Source organism: Dioscorea cayenensis, chromosome 5 (genome assembly GCF_009730915.1).
Source record: "Dioscorea cayenensis subsp. rotundata cultivar TDr96_F1 chromosome 5, TDr96_F1_v2_PseudoChromosome.rev07_lg8_w22 25.fasta, whole genome shotgun sequence".
Classification (NCBI taxonomy): domain Eukaryota; kingdom Viridiplantae; phylum Streptophyta; class Magnoliopsida; order Dioscoreales; family Dioscoreaceae; genus Dioscorea; species Dioscorea cayenensis.
In genome coordinates, this window is record NC_052475.1 from 5,975,077 (window position 1) to 5,988,502 (window position 13,426).

A 13,426-nucleotide genomic window follows, 5' to 3' on the forward strand; every position below is an offset into this window, starting at 1 on the left:
TGGAGGTAGTGAGAACGACATTGATCCAACCAATGCATTTATCACTAAAACACCTTGCCTTCAAAAGCTCAAACAAGAAGCACCAATCCACTGTATCGAAGGCTTTTGCCAAATCTACCTTAAGGATCAAGACCGAGAGATGATGTATTTGCATACAGTAGATGAGCTCTTGTGCAATAACAATGTTATCGATGATACATCGGCCCTTAATGAATGCCGACTGAGTTGCATCTACTAAAGAGTAGATGATCAGTCTCAATCTGTTGGCTAAATTTTTTTTACACAATCTTAAATGATGAGTTAATCAAGCTGATAGGGCAATAATGAGAATGATCTTTGGGAGTTTGAATTTTTGGGATTAGAGCAATGCTTGCCCAGTTGATTCATTCTAGATTGGCCCTCCCCTAGTACAAGTCATCACAGAGCTTAAATATATAATTCTTGATGATTTTCCAATATTTATGATAAAACAGGGTCGAGAGACCATCAGGCCAGGAGCTTTATCAGCACTCATGTCAAAGATTGCCCTTTGGATTTTTTCTTGTGAGAAAGGGGCGTCTAAGGAAGACAGATCATGATGTGTTTTGGAACCTAGAAGATTTACCCTAGTTAACCTGGACACAAAAAGCTTGGGTAGAAACATAAAGGATTTGACAGTAGGAGGTGAAGGAGTCTCCAATCCATTTCATGTCGTCCACCCTACGATTGTCCTAAATTACCCATGGAATAAAATCCCTATTTCATCGTCCATTAGCAACTGAGTGGAAAAAGCTAGTATTTTCGTCTCCTTCCTCGAGCCAAGTCACTCTAGCCCTCTGCTTCTAGTAAATCTCTTACTATTTGAGAATCTAAAAGCAACTCCAATCTTAAAAGATGAATCCTTGGCGTATTCCTCTATGGAGAGAGGATGGGATTCTTTACAAACATCAAATAAATCTAGTTCATAAAGTAACACAAGTTTCTCGAGTTTAATTAAGCCAAAATCAAATTTCACCCAATGTTTGAGTTGCTCTCTAATTCTAGTAATCTTCTTTACAAGGATGAAAGCTCCACATCCTAGAAAAGAGTTAGTGCTCCACCATTCCCTGATTAGATCGGGAAAGTGTTCCACCGAACACCAAGCCTGTTCAAGATGAAAGGGTCGTGGGATGGGCGAATGGCCAGCAGATTTAAGTCTAATGGGTACATTGTCGAACCTATGCTTGGGTGACAATTTTGAATGACTTTAGGAAAAAGTGAGACCCAATCACGGTTATTAAGTAAGTGATCTAACTTAACCCAAGTCAGATTCGATTATCCAAGTAAATCTTTTCCCAAAGAAGGGCGTCTTAAGTAAGTGAAGGTTACTGAGGAACATTTGAGCCAGTCTAATATCTTCGTAATTGGGGATACCATATGATTTGTCAAAAGAGGAGAAAATCATGTTAAAATCTTCGTAAATCATGTTACAATTTCTAAGTTGACAACGCCCCTTGCGTATGTCCCGTAAGTGCACGGGTTTGTCGTAGTAATAAAATCCCAGATGAGTGGGGTATCGTATCCATAGGGAGTAGGGAATAAAACCACTTAAATTGTTTCTTAACTAAGCGAAAGATAAATAGTAATATGTGTGACAAGATGCGAAATAACAAAAGTAAAAGAACAAGAGAGCACAAGTAAAGGAGAAAGTAAGACAATCGATATAAATGGGGTACCCGGATATTGTTCCACCTAGGACAATCGTTTCAAGTGCAAGAACCCTCTATTATACTTTCTAACTGATGCAATAATGAGTCGTGGAGATCCTTAAATACATGGTCCAAAATCTAAGGTCAACCATGCCTAACTCTATACATGTCCCGGAGGAGAAATTGAATAACCTCTCAACCTCGCACTCGTATAGAATTGCAATGAGTTCTAGGGATTTCAAGTGATAAATCCTCTTCCTAGATGTAGACCTAACCCTTTGGTCCAGGTGGAAGGTCCCTAGCCACAATTAAGCCCTAGATGCTATAATCACTTCAACGCTTCACTCCGTTGCACCCGCAACTACGCCCCAGCGGAAGGTCATCATTTAGCCCATTCACTCTACTATAACCACAAAGAACTTGAGGAAATGGAGGTAGGATAAATCACACCGGAGGGGAAAGGGGACGTTCCGCTACCTCTCGACTCACCCTCTCAACCATCTCCAATCTATCTTTGTCTAACTCTTGTGGTGTGTCACTCACTCACAAGAGTTACCAACAAGAACTCTCAACCCTAGTGTCACTCTAAGGGAGTACTCATACAATCAAGTATTCAAGATTGGAAACTCAAAATAAAACATCAATTAATTGAAAGCATAATAAAGAGGTTCAATGAAACAAATACATCCTAGGGTTCACAAATACCCAAGCACCCACTAGAGGGTTTAGGCTCTCCATGGAGATAATTACAATCAATGAAATCAAATGTAAAATCAAAGAATCCATAGAAAACCCCCTCGGTGTTCATGGCGATGGTCCTGTGGAGAGTCCAATACTCGTCCAAGGGTCCCTTTGTCCGGCCAAGGATACGCCTCGCCGGATCGGTGGCAACGAAAGCTCTCCCACTAACCTTCTTCCAAACAGAGCATGATGTCAGAGCTGTAGAACCTCTCCCAATCCCTAGCCAATACCTCTCAAAACCCTAGCCGCTGCCCTCTCTCAAGTTGGGGAAAAAATGGAGAAAAGAATCCTGAAATCGGGGCTGAAATCGGCCTTAAATAGGGCTGGAATCAGGAAACCACATGCCCATGTGGGTGCCCATGTGGATTCTCTATTTTCATCCTTCTTCGGCTGGTTGTGAACAGTACTTGCTGTAATGTTTTACTATAGTGCTCTGTTGAAGTGCCGGCCCGAAACACTCCCGAATCCATGCTTTCATCGAGGTAACATAAACGGGCACACGTTTACGTCGTAGATCGCTTTGCTTCTTCAATAATGGATATGTTGGTGGACATCTTGCTATACATTCACAAACCAGAAAGCTTGAATGTGACTGCCCTTGTGCCCCTCAAAATCATTGTGCTAACTTGAACACGAGGAGGTTGACACACATTCCCGTATTTCGAACCCGACTTATGTCTTCGCGTTTGAACCTTCTCAAGATTTCCTCCAAATGGTGCATTTACGATCCACATCGGCTTCTTTCTTTAATACTTAGCCTCACAACCATATCTGCATGAAAGTAACATAAATACACACATATTAGCGTTAAAACCCGATAAAAGTAATGCTCATCATAAGGGAAGAACACTTCATATTCTGATCGCACAAGCACTTATCATAAGTTCAAGCCAAAATCACATTTTGGATGTTGGGTATTGGGTCCATAAATAGAGGTACAGACCCAACAAATATTGTTAGATCCATTTTTGAATTCAACCAAAAGACAAATAGGTGCCTTAGTAACTTGTTGTCTCCTTAAACAAGCTATTGTTCTATCCTACAATCATATTTCTAGCAGACCCTAAGGCAGGGATTTAGGAAAACAAATCTAAGCGGGATCCACCAACTGATCGCCAGATGGTAGGATCAACCAAACTAAGTTTAGATTCTTGAATACAACAAATGTCCGCATGGTGTAACTGCAGAAAATCCTTAATAAGGAAGCATTTAGAAGGCCTTCATAAACCTCTAATATTCCAATTAATAATATTCATGATCAAACTAGTTTAATCCCAAAGCGGAACCTAGTCTTGAGGTTCCCACTTCTGTTCTTTTTGGTGGTAATCAATTGATTCAAGAACGCGTAAAGGCAAAAAACAATTATCTCTTTGACGCAAAGGATCAAAGGTGATGCCACAAGCATTACAATAATTAATTAATTGCAAATCAGTCTAGTTATTGATAAGAAGGGGGGTTGAGGAAGTACCTTCTAGTGTAGTGTGAGAACTCCGTTTCTTTTTGACTGATCTGGGCGGTTGTGGTATGAACCCTACTTCCTTGTTCCATCTAGAGAAAGGTTTTTTCCTTCTTTCACTACTTCTTGTTCCCTAAGTAAACTCTTCTACTTGACTGGTATGAAGTAACCGCCTGATTTTTTCCTCAAAATCTGACACAAAATCCTCTTTTTCTTTAGTCTTAAAACTATCATCATCTTGACCAAAGCCCTTAGTCATTTGGGTACCAGATTCTGGCACAAACACATCAGTCAAATTTTCTTCATTCCAATTTTTAGTATTCTCCAATTGTATAGTAGTCCCTTCGTCAATTAAGGAACGGGAAGTGAAGTCCATAGAGAATTTTGTCAGGACCAGAGTCTAACATCCATGAAGGAACACACAATTTAAATTAGGGGAAGACCGAGACTCGATGGAGGTTGTGCTGGGTTGCAAAAAGAATTATCCTCCATTAAACTATTCGTATCTATTTGGTTTTCAATGTTGGCTTCCGAAAAGATGGGTTTAGTGGTTGTGCTAGACCCAATAGATGAATCAATGATAGCCGGCTTGGAAACCTTAGAGACCTGAAGTCCATCAGACTTTGAAAATTCCAAACATTGAGACCCCTAGTCCCCATTGGACCTCCAGTAGTTATGTAATCCATAGGCTCCATTGGGCCCAATGACTTCTCCACCGAGATATGTAGAGTCTAGTTAGAATTAGTCATGAGTGACTCAACATCATCACCACTTGGCAACAAATGATTCACCATTCTTTCATAAGAAGCTTCCTTCACTTCTTGATTTCCAACATCCTCGACCAATACATGGGAGACATCACATTCCTTCTCTGTGTTACCATGAGACCCCTAAGACAAGGTGTCACGTTGCAACGAACTAGTGGATAAATGCTGACGACCATCGATCAAGCTTGGATTTGATGGACCAATAGTCCTAAACAAGGTCGACTCGTGAAAATTCGCGTCTCCTTGTCGAACCTCGGCATCCCTGGGAGCTACTCTCACCAATATTCCTAAATTCGTCTAGTATTGAAAACTCATCATTCATCTGAGCCACGCGTTGTAGTCTTCTTCTCCATCTTGTCTATTGCATTGGCCATCCATCACCTCTTTCTCCTTTGGGCTCTTGGCTAACTTCATGCTCTTTTCTAACGTGAGTGTTCTCTGATCGTCTATCAAGGTCCACTTCTGGGATCTTAGATTGCAATACATATTTCTCCAGGTCACGTAGAAATGTTGGGAATGGAAGACGGTTGTCAGTGATGAGAACAAAGAACTTTCTCATCCCAAAGCTTAGAATCAGTTCATGAGGGAGCACAACATGGTGACGATAATGAACTAGCACTAAAAGGAAAGCCTTGTGCGGTTTGCTTAATTGCGGGATTACCGTCCAAGACCAGGCATGTAAAGGGAGGTTCCAAATAAGGAAAACCTATCCTTTTCCCATGCCTCACCCACCTCGCCGATCTCCATAGTCCAAGGGGCAATGAAGAAAACACACAGTCCCAAATGTGAAGGAAGGCTCAATTCTCTAATTTTGCTTGGTTTGAGGGCTTTTTCTTCACTTCTTAAGGTCGCAAGAAAGGAGTTGCCCTTGAATTCATAAACTGCGTCAACTCTTGCCATGTTTAGGGCTCCCAACAAAGATTCTAGGAGAATATCTTCATTGGTTTGGGCGGAGATGACGTCGAGAACAATTATCTTGCTAAGATCCTTATGAAGCTTAGAGGTTTCCTGGTTCAAAGAGATGGAGAGTTAGTTGTATTGCTAACGAGGCCGAGGTGTTCTTTCTCTGTATGAAATGGCAAGTCCATCCACGGAGGCATCTGAACCCAGTTTACCTTATTTAGCTTTTGCTTAGATGCATCGGTGTCTTAGTGGAGAAGGGAGTTCACTTTGCAATTCATCACCATGTGCCCGCATCTTCACAAAGTTTGCATGTGAGAAGGTGACGGTACTCAGAAGTTCTATGAGTAGACCAAAAGTAGTGGTTGCAGCTCGAAAGAGAACGAGGTCTCTTAGTCCCAGCCACCAGTAAAAACCCTTCCGTGGGGGGCACTGGGGGATGGGAGAAAGAGAGAGACAAAGAGATAGAGAGAGAGAGAGAGAGAGAGAGAGAGAGAGACTCGATCCCACCACATCTTTGTTCAGGCTGCGCTGATGTATTCGTGACTTGGCTGCTTCCCAACCATCCTGCTGACCAAAATCCATCTTCTCTGTATTTCCTCCTTCAAAGGGCTGCTCCCTGGGCAAACTCGCTACTTGAGCAAAGAAAAGTACCGACATGGACCAGATTACATCTTGGGGGCAGTCGAACAATATTGTGAAGGTGGCCAGCTTCATGAAACCAACTACGTGAGGAAAACGGGCCATGAGTCCACTGTCCTCTTCCACCACCACGCGAGCGGCCCCCAGGAGGTCACCGTGAAGGGAGTCACTCATCTCTTCTGATAGCCTTTGATTTTGTCTTTAGTTTCGAAACCCCAATCGTCTCTTCACCTTCTTTAATTTTAGATCACTATTGGAGAGAGATGTAGCCTCATCTTTTCTATCTTTTTTTCTATGTGTTTTGTCGGTGGTGAGGACAGGAGAAGTGCCTCATCGTCAAGGATTGCTTCACTATTGTTGTGAGATTGGCATCCTCTTCCTCGAATCTTTAGTCAAATTATAGAATTGTTATTATTGTTTTCTAGATCATGATCTGTTAATGTCAGATGTTAGTAGTGGATGGGTTAGGTTGGTTTCTTGTTTGAGGAGTTTGAGATTAATTTGATATGTTTCAGATTTTCGTTTTTGATAATAGTAGAAATCTCTCTTTGATTTTAGGGTTCTTAGAGGTTGAATTTGGAGGTGAGAAGAATAAAAAACTTGTAGAGTTCATAGTTGGATAAGTACCTACCAAATTTTAGAATATATGCACAAGTATCCTTTAAATTATAAGCATTAAATGCAGGTGACAGTGTCAAGATTTTTGTGCACTTTTGATCCAGTTTTTTATTTATTTTATGATTTTAAGTTCTTATTTACATTTATATTTATGTATAAAAGTTGTAGAAGATGATTTTATCTTTAGCCCCACTAATTTTTAGAATTTTTGGCCGTGTAATTTGTGAGATATGATCAGATTTCTGTAGTTGTGCTTAATGACATTTCTATAGAAAGGATGAATTTTGATCAGAGAATCTGAGGATCTTAGAAGTTGAATCAGGAGTCACGTTTAACAAGAAAGTTGTTCAATATTTGAGTTAATTATATGCTAATAAAGTTTAATCTTATTTGTTGTGTGATACTTTTTATTAGAAAGGGCATGTTTGAAATTGTTGGTTTTCATATATATGATTTTTAAAAGTGGCTTGAATTTTGTAGATCTCAAATCAATGTGAGATTTGGATATGCTATAAATGTAGATGTCTAGGTTTTTTAGAAGGTTGAAATTCCTATTTTAAATTAGAATTTATAAAGCTTTCTTGTTTTTAATCTTAAGGGTCGTTGGAGAATTGTTTATTAGTCTCTTGACTTTTGTAGCTTCGTTAGTGCCTTGGAAATTGATAAGTGCTTGTGTATAAGTAATACGAAATATACTTTTTCTTACATTGAGCATTACTTTTATTAGATTTTATAGCTCATTCGTGTGTATTTGTGTTCTTTTGTGCATTTAGGGTTGTGAAGACAAGTTTGGAAGAAAGGAAGCAAAATTAGATTGCGGACGCGATTGTTGATGATGTTCGTGGATCTAACAAAGGTGAAGACACAAGTTGTGCTCAAAGACATGGGGGTGTGTGCCAACCTCCATTGTGCTCAAGCGAATACACAAAAGTGGAGGGGCACAATGGCAGTCAGACTCATATGTTCTGACTTGTGAAACATTGTTGAAAGCTTCATCAATGTGGTTTCATTGAAGACGCAACGTGATCTACCGCATGGATGTGTGCCCAATCATGTGACCTCGATAAAAAAGAGTAAATTCGGGTGCATTCCGGCGAAGTATTGTAGCTATTTACTGTAGCAAACCACTGCAGCAAAATTACTATCATAGTTACTATTCATAGCGCGCGGGAAAGGAAAACCTAGGAATCTACACGGGCGTGTGGAAATTCCACACGCCTGTGTTGATGCCCAATTTCAGCTCTATAAATATCGCTTCGAGAGTTTTATTTGGGGATCTTCTTCCTATCTTTTGCCCATCTTTTGGAGAGAGTGCGGTTATGGTTTGGAGAGGCTTTTGCTGGGTTTTAGGAGCGGTTCTACAGCATTCGACATCGAGTTACTTTGGAGGATAACTATTGTGGGAGCTTTCATTGGCATCGATTCGGTGAGGTGTGCCCTAGGTTTGGCAAGGGAACCTTTAAAGAAAATGAGGCGGTTCCTCAAGACCATCGACACGGATGACAAGGGGGTTTTCTCTATGGATTGCTTGCATTTACTGTTGACTTCATTGTTGACTTTGTATTGCTCCATGGAGAGCTAAACCCCTAGTGGGTGCTTAGACTTGTAAACCCTATGATGATTTTATTTCATTGATTGTTATTGTGTCTAATTTAATTGATGTTTTCATTGAGTTTCAATGTCGTGTGGTTGTTGATTTGATTTTCCCTTAGAGTAACACTAGGGTTGAGAATCTATCTAGGTAATCCTTTGAAGGGGAGAAAACTTCATTAGGGTTAGACTTAGTGGGATTGAAGAGGGTCGAGAGGGTGAGTCGAGAGGTAGCAGAACGTCCCCTTTCCCTTCTGACGTGATTTATCCTACCTCTATGTTTCAAGAGTTTTTTGCGATCGTGATAGAGTGAAGTGCCAAGATACAAACTCCACTGGGCTTAGTTGCGCAAGCAACAGAGTGAAGTGTTGAAGTAATCCTTGGTGCTGGGGCATAATCGTGACTCACAGTCTTTTGCTTGGACCAATGGGTTAGATTTATACTAGGGAATAGGGTTTATCACTTGGAATCCCTAGAGCTTCAAGCAGTCCCATACCGTGTAAGGTATTGAGAGTATTCTTTTCCACCGGGGGATAATGTAGAGGGCTAGTCACGGTTAACCTCAGGTGTCTTTGGATTGCAAGGACTCATTAGACTTCAATTAGGAGGCATAATAGTAGTCTTGCACTTGAAACAATAGTAGTCTTGCATTGATACTTTGAATCAACATCACAAGTTGGTTTTCACTATATTTAAGTAGTAATACTTGTGTTCCCGAGCAACTATTCCTTGTGGATTTGACTATCCACTCACCGGGGTATTGTATTATTTCGATGCCCCGTGCACTTGAGATACACTCACACAAGGCGTGTGTCGGAAATGTTTTTATATTCATATGTATTTTAGAATTTATTTCGTCTGTAATTTAGATGAGTTATTCCTTGAGAAAAATACTGATTATTTCGATTTATATTTTGAATTACTTAATTATTTATTATTTGCAATTCATATGTAAGTATTTAAATTTGGAAATGAATTGGAATTATTTTGTATCTAAAAGCGGGATCATCGAATTTCTGTATTCTGTTTAATAAATGTTTGGACATAATATATTTTGACATAGCAACTTGTAGTCCCCAACTAACTTTGCAATAACCCTATCATTGGGGGTTAAACATTAACCGTGTTGATATGTACCTATGAAATAAAAACTATAGTTTCCCACCGCTTTTCGTCGGTGAAAAATAACCACCTCTGATAATTTTGGCAATGGTCACTGAGGGTAAACATATGACCTCTGATATTCTGGCTCAGGTCGCCAAAGGTAAACATATGATCTCTTACATTTTGTTTTGACAATAGTTATTTGTGGGGCATATATGGTTGACTTTTGATCCGTTATGTCTTATTGAAAAACTTGACTTATGAATTTGATTCTGATAAACTTATATTTTATTATTCTTTGTTTGAATTTGGAAAGTTTGAAACTTTTATGATCCTAATATTTTTAGTGGGTACTTACTGGGCTTCCAAGTTCCTAAATAGTTGTTTTCTCCTTTTTAGATCATTAGCAAGATCGGGGTAGTACTTTAACGGGCGGTCAAGTACCTTTTCTCAGTGTGGTTGAGTTGTAAATTCTCTTGTTGTAGTCATTGAAGTTGTACTTGAAAGTTGTTGTAGTTTGTTATCTATAATTTGTGGCTTTATTAGATCATATTTTGCTTTGAGTCAGGTTTTAGGCCTCGCATGCTTGCGGGGTTTTTGCCCTGTGGGTGCATGGCCATTTGTCCACCACTTGGCTGGGTTTGGGGCGTGACATTGATATTTTAGATAATGATCTACTTTTAAAGTTAAAGTAGAATTAATTCCTTGATGGAAATTATGATATCAAGGACTTGTATTTTGGGTGTGCGTAGTTGATGAGTGTATAATTATACATCATTTAATATCATTTTATACACTCATTACACATGATTAGAGTAATATTATGGAATTCGATGTTAAAACATGATGTATTTTGCATTCTCTGGCTTCGGGCAGTGCTTAAAGATGAGAGAGAGAGAGAGAGAGAGAGAGAGAGAGAAAGCCAAAAAGAAGTAATCTAGATCTGAAATGATAAAGATAGAGCTCTCTCGGCATCAATCAGTAAAGAACAGGCCAGGCAGACTGACTTACAGACATCTTATGGCTATAAGCCTCTTCTAGAGATTTTGCGGGTATGCTTATGCCCGCAAGGAGGAGGATAAGGAGGATAAGGATAATCAAAGGGACTTATGAGTAGGACTTACACCCAGTAAGTTATACCGTAAGGGCTGTTCTAGAGGAGCTTATGAGCATAATGTATGTCCATAAGGATGGTTGCAACGGCTATCCAGTGAAGTTTATGGACCAACGCTAATGACCATAAGCTGGACCCTAACATTATATAGAAGACCTTATGGATGGGACTTATGACCGTAAGTGATCCCGTAAGGCTCATGACCCATCATCTCTAGTTCCTTATGATTGTGTTCTTACACCCGTAAGCTGCCCGTAAGTGGCTAAGTATAAATATTTCTGACAAGGGTTTTGAGGGGATCTTTTGTGCTATTAGATAGTGAGGCTTAGGGGGAAAAAAGGAGGTAGATCTCCAGGGTTTTGGAGGTGAAACAAGAAAATTAGCCCACCTATCTTGGATTAGAAAGATTGGAGCCGTCTAGGATTGTTTTGGTGTTTGTGGAAGGTCCTTGGGGGTTCTACGGCAATCATCTCATGGTATAATTGAAAATGGGGTTTTCATGTCTTCTTTAATTCTTGTTGTATCTTGTTGTTTGGATGCTTGCTCTTCCATAATGGAGAGCTAATTTTTTATATGCTTGGGCATAGATGAATTATAGGGTTTCTTCTATTTTGACATTGGTTGTGGATCTTTATGCTTTAATTCTTTCTTAATTGCAATCCATATTATTTGAATCCAATCGTATGTTTTTAATATCTTGAATGCTATCAAGGCGAAAGCCCTAGTTTTCTTGTATGATGTGTTTTGTGACAACTAGAAATACTGACCTAGCATGGGTAGACCGCAGTTGGAGGGATTGTGAGTAAGCTAGCAATGGGTACTTTGGATTCAAAAGTTTTCCTCCTCATTCCTCATAAGTGAATTAGCAAGTAATTCCATGCACTTTGCAATCATAGGTAATAGATTTTAGTAGAAATCACATTTCTATTCTCTATGAGGGGGACAATCTTTTCTCAAGAAGGATTGTTTACTTATGAATTCTTGTTAATTCGCATTGAGATTTAAGAGAGTGCAATGCAATTGTGGGTTGTCTGTATCAGTACCTTACTGAATAAGTTACTATTCACCCTTGCAAGAGGGATTTAGTATATTTTAAGATTTTTTTCAGTTCAAATAGGATTGCTATACTCATACAACCTTTGTCTTGGACTTATAAATATGTACAAGGACTCTATGCCCGAGCATCCCATTTTCCCTTTGATTCTTGACTGATTTCATTTTTGTATTCTTGCTTTCTATTCTCTTTCTTTTTAGGTTGTTTGAATTCATCACATCTATTGGTTAGGCTAGTTTACGGAGTTTGGATTCATACTAGTACTCTCAATTTTCGTTAGGGATCAATACCCTACTTTCACGCACACTTTACTATTTGATCTGCAGATACTCTTGCGCTAACCTTTATCAATAGTAGTGTGGTTTGAGTAGCTTGGGGAGTTCTCGGCCATATAATGATTGTTTCTACATTTTCTATAGAATACATGACTAGAAATCCACACCACCATGCACACGCCCGTGTGGGTAGCCTTGTATCCTTCTTGTACTTGATGGTAATGGGGAAATCGACAGAAGAGCACATGGGTGACACATGACCATGTGAAAGGTTGTACACGCCCTTGTGTCTTTGTGTTGTTTGGTTGTATCACATAAGTATATTGTAGCAATTAGTAGAAAGAGACAAGGTCTTGTATAAATGACACATGGCAGTGTGTGACAAGGTCCCCTTGCGTATATCCCACAAGTGCACGGGTTTGTCGAAGTAATAATCCCGGGTGAGCGGGTATCGAATCCACAGGGAGTAGGGAATAAAAATACTTAATTCGATTCTTAGCTATGTAAAAGATCAATGATAATGAGTGTGATAATGATTCAATTCTCAACAATAAAAGTAACAAGTAAGAGAGCAAAAGTAAAGAAGGGGATAAGGCAATCGATAAAGATGGGGTACCCGGATAATGCTCCACCTAGGATAATTGTTTCAAGTGCAAGAACCCTCTATTATGCTTCCTAATCAATGCAATGGTGAGTCGTGGAAATCCTTAATTACATAGTCCAAAATTTAAGGTCAACTATGCCTAACTCTATACATGTCCCGGAGGAGAAATCGAACAATCTCAACACCTCGCACTGGCATAGAGTTGCAATGAACTCTAGGGATTCCAAGTGATAAATCTCTTCCTTATTATAGACCTAACCCTTTGGTCCAGGTGGAAGGTCCCTAACCACAATTGAGCCCTAGATACTAAGATCACCTCAACGCTTCACTCCGTTGCATGCGCAACTAAGCCCCAGCGGAAGTTCATCCCTTAGACCATTCACTCTATTGTAGCCGCAAAGAACTCGAGGAACGGAGGTAGAATCTATCACGCCAGAGGGGAAAGGGGACGCTCCTGTACCTTTCGACTCACCCTCTCTAGCCTCTCCAACCTAGCTTTGTCTAACGCTCGTGGTGTGTCACTCACTCACAAGGTTACCAACAAGAACTCTCAACCCTAGTGTCACTCTAGGGGAAATGTTCATACAATCAAGCATTCAAGGTTGGAACTCACAATAAACATCAATTTATTGAAAGCATAATAAAGAGGTTCAAAGAAACAAATACATCCTAGAGTTCACAATACCCGAGTACCCACTAGGGGTTTAGCTCTCCATGGGGCTAAGTACAATCAAAGAAATAGAATGTAAAAGCAATGAATCCATAAAGAAACCCACTCGATAGTCGTGTCGATGGTCTTATGGAAAGTCATCTACTCGTCGTCCAAGGATTCCCTCGTCCAGTATAGGATACGCCTCGACGGAAGCTCCCTTACCAACCTTCTTCCTAAGGAAT